The following is a 10,076-nucleotide window of genomic DNA, read 5'->3' as shown; positions in this document are numbered from 1 at the left end:
GGACAGTGGTTAGCAAAGAGCGGCAGCCAAGTCCACTAGAAGATAACAAAGGGTCTCTCTTGTGAAACCTAAACAAGTATGGCAATCAGGCTACGATGCAATCTTACTTCTGCCCACGGGTTGAGGCTGAGATCAAATGAGTGCTGCCCTTCACTTGAATGCAGGCAAGATAATCACCGGTAAAATGCTAGCGGCAAAAAGCACTGTAGGCTCTGAGAATACACCAGCAGGGCCATTGTTGCCACAAGTCACAGGCTTCCAGCCAATAATTAAATACAATAATATGCGTGCACTAATACACCTGACATACGTCACTGGAAGTCTGCAGCAGGGCATAGATGCTGATCGACAACCACCCCAACCTCACTTTTAACCGTCATCTTCCTTCATAGCGGCCGAGGAAAGAGCCCGCGAGAGAGTGAAAAACAGCGCAAACAGGCGGCTTCATAGGAAGTGCCGGTGTTTGCATCTCTGAGTGACCCTTGGAGGATCCCTGAGCCCACCCGCTCTCTAAAGTACGACCCGGTGATCTTAATGTTCTAATCTTAAATTATAATTGCCCTTTAACCCTGTGACGCAATGAAGATGGCGCTCCAGGAAGTGAAGGTGCACTGACCATGTTCATGCAAAAGCTGAGCCGCTGCGAGCAGGATTCGAACCTGCGCGGGGAAACCCCATTGGATTTCGAGTCCAACGCCTTAACCACTCGGCCATCGCAGCGCCTTGAGGCCGAATGCATCTGTTGTTGTATACGAGTCTGTGTCACCAGCAGCCCACTGGGCCCCGTAACTCTCAGCTGACCTCCACACACACTGCACAGCACAAACAGCCCTGTGAATGCAGCACCCCCTGGTATAACATTTATCTCGGACTGTACCCCCCCCCCCCCCCCCCCGCAGCCTCTACTTATGCACTAAACTCCGTCACCCCGGCAGCTGACCTATACGGGGCTTGTTATGACCCCACAGACGGAGTGAGGTCTGAAGAGAGTTACATTATCCAAAACAACCGGCACCAGGGGGGCGAGCTCTGTTCAGCCCCACCCGCGGCGCCTGTTGACGGCCTCCCTCCTTTCCACCCCGTGTGACCCTGGGCAAGGGGCGCTCCTGCCCACCAGCTCCCAAACCAGCCCCGACAAGCGCCCTGAGACTCAAAACAGAGTACAAGGTGCTATGCAGACCCCTCACTCATACATTCATCCGGCACCTTCTACAACCGGGTCTCCACTGTAAGTTACTTGCTTCCCAGCAACACCCCCACGGGCGTTTTCACAATTACTGTCAAACACATCAAAAAGCATACACATGCTTACACAAGTGTGATCACACGGCCAGGCATAGACACACACCACTAACAGCAGACACGCAGCCAATCACATGCTTGCACACATAGCCACCGTCACAAAACTAAATGCACATACTCACACACAACCTCCCACCTACAAATACACGTGTATAGCTATACACAAGCTGATACTTGCAAACACATACGTATACACAACCTTCTGCCTGAAAACACATGCACATAGCTATACACAACAACCACCTGCAAATAAGCAGATGCACATACACACAAAATCCCACTTGCAAATAAACACATGCAGATACCCACACACAACCTCCCACCTGCAAATAAATACTTACATATACCTACACACAACCTTCTGCCTGCAAACACATACCATAAAGGGGTCCCAGTATTGTAGCAACAAGGAGTGTTAAACATACAAATAAAAAAAAACACATTGAAATCTACTTGTGCAAACACAAAAGTTAGGTTGTAACAGTGTTATTTAATCACACTGAATTCTTGTAGCATAATGTGTACTTTTGAGCCAAGTATTTTACGTTACAGTGCCCCAAGTAGGTAAGGAAGGGATGGGAAAACAGGAAGTGATTTTGGTGAGGTAAAGAGAAGTTTGGGGAAAGATATAGGTGGTGACAGTAGATCACAAATAATCCGAGCATATATTAATCATATGCCTGTGCAACAGGTAAAAAAATACACACTTGTAATATTTCACAATCAATATAAAGTTCTGCCATGTAGTACAATGTTTCACAGTAAATCAAGTACTGTTGAGGAGAACTGGCAGTATACAAGAAAGTCGACGTTTCGATCCCAATCGGTATGTAGGTGGTTGTCAGCCTTACGCGTGGGGTCTTCCTCAGGACAGTGATGTGATATGAGGGGGGACAATCAAGGGAAATGTCTCACTAGTCAATAGTGAAGAAGACAGGGGGCTCCCAGGAAAACAGGGCAGGAGTGGGACGGCACCTCACTCGTAGAAGTCATGGTTAACCATCTGACTCAAGGACCCATCATGGGTAGTTGATGAAGGCAGATTGAAGGACCCAAATGAATCAGGGGGTGATTAGAATCAATCAACGTTGTCTCCGTGTCTGATTCTGATCCAGCGGATCCAGAACGCCTCAGCCAGACTCATCCTCGACATCCCCCGACGCAGCCACATCTCCGGACATCTGAGAGACCTGCACTGGCTCCCCGTCAACAAGAGAATCACCTTCCGTCTCCTCACCCACGCACACAAAGCCCTACACGACCAAGGCCCGAGCTACCTCAACAACCGCATCAACTTCTACGCTCCCAAACGCCACCTCCGATCAGCCAGTCACGCCCTCGCCGCCGTCCCCCGCATCCGAAGATCGACAACAGGAGGAAGGTCCTTCTCCCACCTGGCCGCCAAGACCTGGAACTCCCTCCCGACCGACCTGCGCCTGACCCAAGACCACCTCTCCTTCAGGAAGAAGCTCAAGACCTGGCTGTTCGAGCAGTAGTAGCACCCCCCCAAGCGCCTTGAGACCCTCCGGGTAAGTAGTGCGCTATATAAATGTCCATGATTGATTGATTGATTGATTGAACAGAATCATCAACTACCCATGATGGGTCCTTGACTAGTGTAGTGGTGGCATGTGGTATGCGATGCAGACCTCCCTACGTGGGTGTGCCGGAGCACCTCTATCGTTCACAGCTCCAAGGGGTACCAGGAAGTCTTCTCACAATGGGCAGTAAAGTGTATCCATGTGACCTGGCAGACTTCACCACCAGGTAAGGGCGATCGCCGATGCCTCAATGTCTACCGCCACAGCCCAGTACCACTGCATCCCACTACAGGTCCCAGATGCAGGCCCAGCGAGGCCTCCAGGCTACAGGGACTGTCTACACTTTCAAGGTTTTGGATACCAGGGTGTTGCAAGACGTGCGCAATGATAAATGATGCATCACTGGTTTTGCCCAGCGATGTGCCTCTTAATGATTGTAGCCCTGAATTTCCTTTTCCCCTGGGACTCTGGCTGGTCATCCTAGCTTTTAGGAGGCTCAGGGGGTTGTTGATCTGTGCTGCACTTGGCCCTGGGTGCTCCATTCAGCATTTCATTGGTTTTGTTTCCTTTTTTTCATTGCAGGTGAACTTATGGGCTATTTTTGCCTCTAGATGCAAAAAAAGTCACGTTGGGATGACTAACATGAGTTTTTTGGCCGTTAATGGCCTTTCGTCAGTTTTCACCCACAAACACCAGAATTTGTATCCCCTTCATGCTACTTTTAGTGGCAGTTTTCAGAGCGGCTTCCTGAAACTATTACCATGTAGCGACGTATTGTAAATACAATGCTAATAGGGTGATAGTTTTTGGTGATAGGCCGCGGTAAGAAAACTGCTGCTAACTTGCGTTAGTTAGCGGCTCTTCTTGTACATATACCCCATTGACCCATTCAATCTCTGAGTGGATGGCATTGTGCTAATCCTACGCTTAAAGACTTTGACAGAAAAGCAGACATTTGAGGTGAGCAAATTTGGGGGCATATTATCAAGGGCTGGCGATAATATTTTCACCGCTTTTTTGGGCTAAAAGCGGCGATAATATTATGACTTTATTTACAACGACATGCTAACGCGTGTTTACTTGTCTTAGTGCCCGTTGTCAGCACGCCTCGCATTGCATCGTTAATGAGATGCAAAGGAGGCGTGCCTGACAATACTCCAAGGGAAAATATCACTGAACCAGCTTCGCGATATTTACAAGGACCCCAAATCTGGCGTATCAATAATCTTAATCGCGCTAACGTGCCCCTAGCTCTGGATTTTAACGTCTGTTAAAATTCTATACTTTACATGGGATGTGGATTACGTGGTTATGACCACATGCTCGTATCAGCAATGTAGTAGCTGTTTTTGGGTGAACATTGTTGGTTTTTCAGCGATGTTTGCCCATTTTTGCGCTGACGCTGGAATATTTATCACCTAGGTTATACACGTTGTAAATAACGTGCTAAACAGGCGATAAATAACAGCAATAGACGGCGATAAATATGAAAGCGCTAAGCGTGCTTTGCGATATTTATCGCTGTCTGTTGCTAATATGCCCCATTAGAGTGTCGCTGGTGTTGAAGGTGCTCTATACTGGAGCTGCTTTCCACCTAAACTTGAGAACTACCCAGAGTTCTCTGCTTCTTTTTATGCAGATATATATATCTTAGCGTTATTGTTTAAAGCCCCACGTTTTTTGGTCTTGTAAATATGAGAATTTACGCTGACATCATGTATTATCCTCCAGCAATGGAAACATGTTTTAAGATGGCGCTTGTGCAGGCGCCTGTGGGGCTGGTCCCTTGTTGATGTCCACTTTATTCTACCTGGTGTGTATTTAAATCAGTACCTTCAGGTTTCGGTAACAACACTGACGAAGGCTATCGCCGAAACGTTTGTTTGCTAAAATAATAAAAGCACTTTGAATCTGTACTTGCCGGAGTGCTGTTTTCTTCCTCCCGTATTAGTGAGGACTTTGAGCGCCATATATGTATATATCTTCAGAACAAAAAGCCAGACTGCAGCCCCGGACCCCCAGGGCCGGACAGATGACTCAACGAATCCGATCTGAGGCAGTTAATATTTTATTGAGCAAAGCTGAACAGAAGCAAAAACTGACGCGTTTCGGGCGGATGCCCTTGATCACAGTCAAATCTTAACCCATCATGCCTGAACTTTTAAAGTGCTAGTGCACACCATGTGATAACAATAGAGATGGAAAAAATACTACTACTACGTATCACTGGCATGGATTTGAGGCAGGAAGGAAAACAATCAATATGCACAATGTTAGTCTCCCAAACACCAATTAATGCCTGAATAAATTCATTGATGTATATATATATATAACACAGATTTACAAGGATATGATTACGTAACATTATATATGGCACGACCTCCACCCTGCGCCCCCTGCCCTCGTCCCTTCTCTGTCGCTCTGCTCCTGGGAGCAGGGAGTGGTCCACCTCTGCCGGGCAGAATCCAATTAATTACTTCAATCATTTAAGACAGTCGAGGCACATGTAAAGTAGAGCATACATTTCACTTCTGGTTCCCAGGTTGTCCTGGCCTTGTGGGGGCAAGACATGGACAGCAGAGGGTGGAGGGAGGGGTGGGGCAAGTAGGAAGTAGGAAGTTTAGAGCTGGGTGAACAATTCACCAAATGCTTCCATACTGCAAGAGGCGAGCCTGTCCTTGTAGCAGCAGCGAAATCAGGATCTTCCTCTCGCCTATTGCAGTGTGGAAGCATTTGGTGAATTGTTCACCCGGCTCTATCTAAACTTCCTATTTATTAGGATATATGGAGCTAATTAGAAATTAGATATCCTCTGGGACGGGTCCAAGCTATACTCACCTTTTTAATAATTTGGGAAATTCTTCTATGACTCACACAATTAAAGAAGGTTGGATATTTCTCTCCCCTTTTTTTAAACAGAACTGTTTGTGACGCTCAATGGAAACTGCAGTCCTGATGATGACCGTGTAGCTCAACAGTGGTCGAAACGCCGTCGATGCTTATGTGGCCAAACATTATCGGAGGACACATTAACTTTGTACATGTTGTTCCTTTACTGTAACATGTATTTTTTCGTTTGCCACCTGTCTGGTTTGTGATATGTATTGTGTGTATACCAGTACTTTTGTCTTTTTATAATATGAAATAAATTTGTAATACAGTTTTCCAGAAATTGTCCCTTTGCATATGGGTTTTCTTTCCTTCTCTTTCCTTTCCTTGTCATATTGCTGTTTAATTGTTTTTTGCTTGATTTATGTGTGGATATTGTTCTTTATAAGCAAACTGCTTCTTGAACCTTTGTTAGGAATATATACTGACTGCCCCTGGTTCAGGTGTGTTGGGCTGCCCCTGTGGTAGGTAATGATGCCCTTCACTTTAATGCAGGCAAGATAATCACCTTTAAAATGCTAGCGGCAAAAAGCAATGTATGCTCTGAGAATACACCAGCAGTGCCTTTGTTGCCACAAGTACATGCTTCCAGCCAATAATTAAATACAATAATATTCAGCCCACTAAAGTAATACACCTAATACACATCACCCAAAGTCTGCAGCAGAGCATAGATGCTGCTCGACAATCACGCCAACCTCACTACCCGGATGCTGTGTCTTGTCGATTTCACATATCCGTGCCTATGCTACATTGCAGCACGCTATTAAGGACAGACCCGTCCTGAGACGTGCCCGTTATTCTTTTTTTCATTCCGTTACCTCCGCTGAGGTAATTTTTTCCCTTGATACGTGTACCACCCCCACCGAAACTATGCTTGGCGCGCCATCTGACACGAGGCCGCCTTTTCCACAGCCCTGATGAGTCATTACCCGTACACGGTGTGATGAAACACGTGTCGGCTCTCTGCCTTGAGACCCTCCCGGGTGAGAAGTGCGCTATACAAATGGTATGATTGATTGATTGATTGCTCTTGTTTGTACTGATTTATACAGAACTATTACATTTCTTTAATTCCACACTGATGGTGTGTGAGATCATTTCTTGAAGGTCGATTTTATTTTGGTTCTTACCTAAGAACTATATGAGATTTTCGTGTGCACAGGAACCTCATTGCCAACCTCACTTTTAACCCTCCTCTTCCTTCATAGCGGCCCAGGGAAAGAGCCCGTGAGAGGGTGAAAGACGGGGTAAACAGCGGCTTCATAAGAAGTGCAGGTGTTGGCAGGGCACGAGTCGCAGGTACACGCGGGTGGACGGCGTCCACCCACTTATTTCACAGGGGGGATGCCGTCCACCCTGCCAAGAAATTAGGTCCCACTGATAAAGATGCTGCAATCGTCCCGGTGTAATTTCCAAACCCTGGGACACTCTCAGCATCGCTTGCACGTTGTTATCTGCTTTCCATTGACAACAACGTGCAGGCGGGGAGGGGGGCTCTCTTGTTTAAAACTGCTGCTGGCAATTAACAAAGGCGGAGCCTGAGGGGTCATCAGGCCTCCTTTTGTTTGAGACTCCTGGCTGACAGCAGTCAGGAGCCTCACACCCAGAAGCAAATGCAGCAGAGGAGCAACAAAGGCTCGCACCTTGTTAGCAATTTACACATACTTAAGAGAGCTTTTCACTTTGTTCAGGCTCCGTTTAGGAGACATGCATGCACAAAATAAATAGCATTTATATAGTGCTTACTACCCCTAAGGAGGTGTTGTAATAATTTAAATATCACTATTTTTTCTTTTAAAGCACTCTGGCTAGAGGAAGCTTTACGCTGACAAAAGGCATCATTGTTTTATGTGTAGCATACAAAAGTGTGAATCTTCTGCCTAATTCAGGAGAGTTTACAAGTATACTCTAAATGTGCTCCAATGTACTCATGATACACCTGCTAAATATGTATGTTAGGGCTTAAGATCTGATTAACTTCATGTGATGCCACTTCCTGTGATGTCACGCGTCACGCACTGTGATGTCACGTGGTATGATGTCACTCTCTGTGATGCCACTTGCTTGCTGACTAACTAGGTTAGTCCCCCCACTTCCTTTTTTAGGACTTGTGCCCTGGTTGTTTGCATCTGTTAGTGACCCTTGAAGGACACAAGATTAGCGACGAACAGTGCAGCGGCACCCTTGAGCCCACCCGCTCTCTAAAATACGACCGGGTGTGGAAATGCTCTTAATGTTCTAATCGGGGCTTTAAGTGGGCCGGGTCTCACCGGCAGCTTTTTAAAGAGGACCTAAAAACGGGTCTCTATCGAGCTCTGTTTTGTGCCCTGGCACAGGCGGTCCGTGACAGCAGGCACATCGATGTGCGCTGCTCACACTGCTCACTTCTCACTAGTGGAGAAGTTACGTCATGACGTCATGCCAGGTGAGCGTTGTAGGGGAAGGGAAATTCTTTAAAGAGAGAGTCATTTTCTCTCTGGATTTCCCTTCTCCTTTTGAAACTCAGGAGCAGAAACATTGTCCTGGTGTCACCAGGGCTTTAAGTGGAAGATTTTTCAATATTATATACAAGCCATAGGTGCTGCTTATTTATCTTATGCAACTAACAACCATTGACAAAGCCAATAGCACTGATTTGTAGGTATGATGTTACTTGTATCATATATCTGGATGCAATGACAGAAACAGCAAAATCCAAGTCGAGGGGCACACTAACCACTAGTATATGTAGTAGACCTTTGTACTCACTACCATTCCTATGTGATTCTTAGAGTTTATCCATTTGTATCTCTTCCTTGAGTGACTTTACATCTTGTACATTTACAATTTTTTCGATTTGTATCTCTTCCCTGTGTGACTTTACGTATCGCAAATGGTTCGGGTAATGTTCGCCCTACAGAAAATCGCATTAAATAAATAAATAAACAGATTTTGACCCTAAGTGTTTGTAAGCCACGCCCTTAATTACATTACCCACATTGCCCACGCCCCTTTGTGAGACCCCTTAGTTTTATTCATCCCTTAAACCCTGGTTCTAATTTTAAATTATAATTGCCCTTTAACTCTGTGTCTCATGAAGATGGCGGATCAGGAAGTGAAGGTTTCATCGGGTGCACTGAGCCCTGTTCATGCAAAAGCTGCGCCGCTGCGAGCAGGATTCGAACCTGCGTGGGGAAACCCCATCGGATTTCGAGTCCAACGCCTTAACCACTCGGCCATCGCAGCGCCTTGAAGCTGAGGTCACTGTAGTAGTATGCGAGCTCGCAGACACACTGTGTAACCAGTAGCCCACGGGACCCCGTAACTCTCAGCTGACCTCCACACACACTGCAGAGTGTGTAGGTATGTGCATGTGTTTATAGGTGGGAAGTTGTGTGTACATATGTGCATGTGTTTATTTGCAGGTGGGAGGTTGTGTGTACGTATTAGGGAAGAGGTGTGGCGCCGCGGCCAGGGCGACTGACTCCGGAATCTGGGGCTCACGGTTCGATTCCCGGCACCGGCGGCAGAGTAGCCCAGCACCATGTGACTCTGGGCAATAGCTCGCTTAATCTTCCCGACGGCCCCCAGCGCCTAGAGACCCTAACGGGTGATTGTGCGCTTTACAAATGTGGATATTATTATTATGTGCATGTGTCTATTTGCAGGTGGGAAGTTGTGTGTACGTACGTAGGGAACAGTAATAATCCCCATTGGTTTGACAAAGATTGCTCGAAAGCTCATACATTTATAATGTCCGCAAGGCTCAGCCCAGAGACCGGTGCCAAATAGCCAGCAGGTGCATTGCCTACAAGAAGGTGCTAGCCTCAAGGTAGAGAGGATTTAAAGGGGAAGCCTGGGCCAGTCTCACGGAGGCCTCTCTTAGGGCCAATAGTAGTCAATTCTGGGAGATTGTAGCTCACACTTTATGTAATGATAATGAGCCCCATACCATTTCCTCACATATCCTTCTGGAGAAGTGGATTGAGCATTTTGACACCTTGGCTGCGGCTGGAATTCCGCGCCAGTGCTGGACATTCCGATCGCGGGCGTGGTCATGACGGCTCCCGGCCGTCATCAGCACACGCCCACTGTGACGCATGACGACCGGGAGCCGTCATCAGCACCGAACGGGTTAAGGGTATCCATAACACTCTGGGCAGTGGTGTTTATCATGAGCCATCCCTGTTAACTAACCATCAATGTAATCTAATATTTAATATTAATGAGGTCATACCAGCCACAGGATGCATGATTGGTCTTAAGGCCACTGGTCTGGGCGGGATCCCTGCCAACTTGTTTTAAAATGTCACCTGAACTCTGGGCCCCGATGCTAACCCGTATGTTCAACTTGGCCGTACG

General features: G+C 46.8%; 2 non-coding genes across 2 annotated transcripts; both read right to left on the bottom strand.

Annotated features, from left to right (window-relative positions):
• Nucleotides 1-638: 638 nt before the first annotated feature.
• On the bottom strand, nt 639-720 carry TRNAS-CGA (transfer RNA serine (anticodon CGA)). Its single transcript has one exon. It is a non-coding gene; the product is annotated as a tRNA-Ser (tRNA).
• Nucleotides 721-8,878: 8,158 nt separating this feature from the next.
• On the bottom strand, nt 8,879-8,960 carry TRNAS-CGA (transfer RNA serine (anticodon CGA)). Its single transcript has one exon. It is a non-coding gene; the product is annotated as a tRNA-Ser (tRNA).
• Nucleotides 8,961-10,076: the final 1,116 nt, after the last annotated feature.

This window comes from Lissotriton helveticus, chromosome 8 (assembly GCF_964261635.1).
Source record: "Lissotriton helveticus chromosome 8, aLisHel1.1, whole genome shotgun sequence".
Lineage (NCBI taxonomy): Eukaryota > Metazoa > Chordata > Amphibia > Caudata > Salamandridae > Lissotriton > Lissotriton helveticus.
Note: the sequence above shows the minus strand (reverse complement) of the source record. Positions and strands in the feature narration are given on the sequence as shown.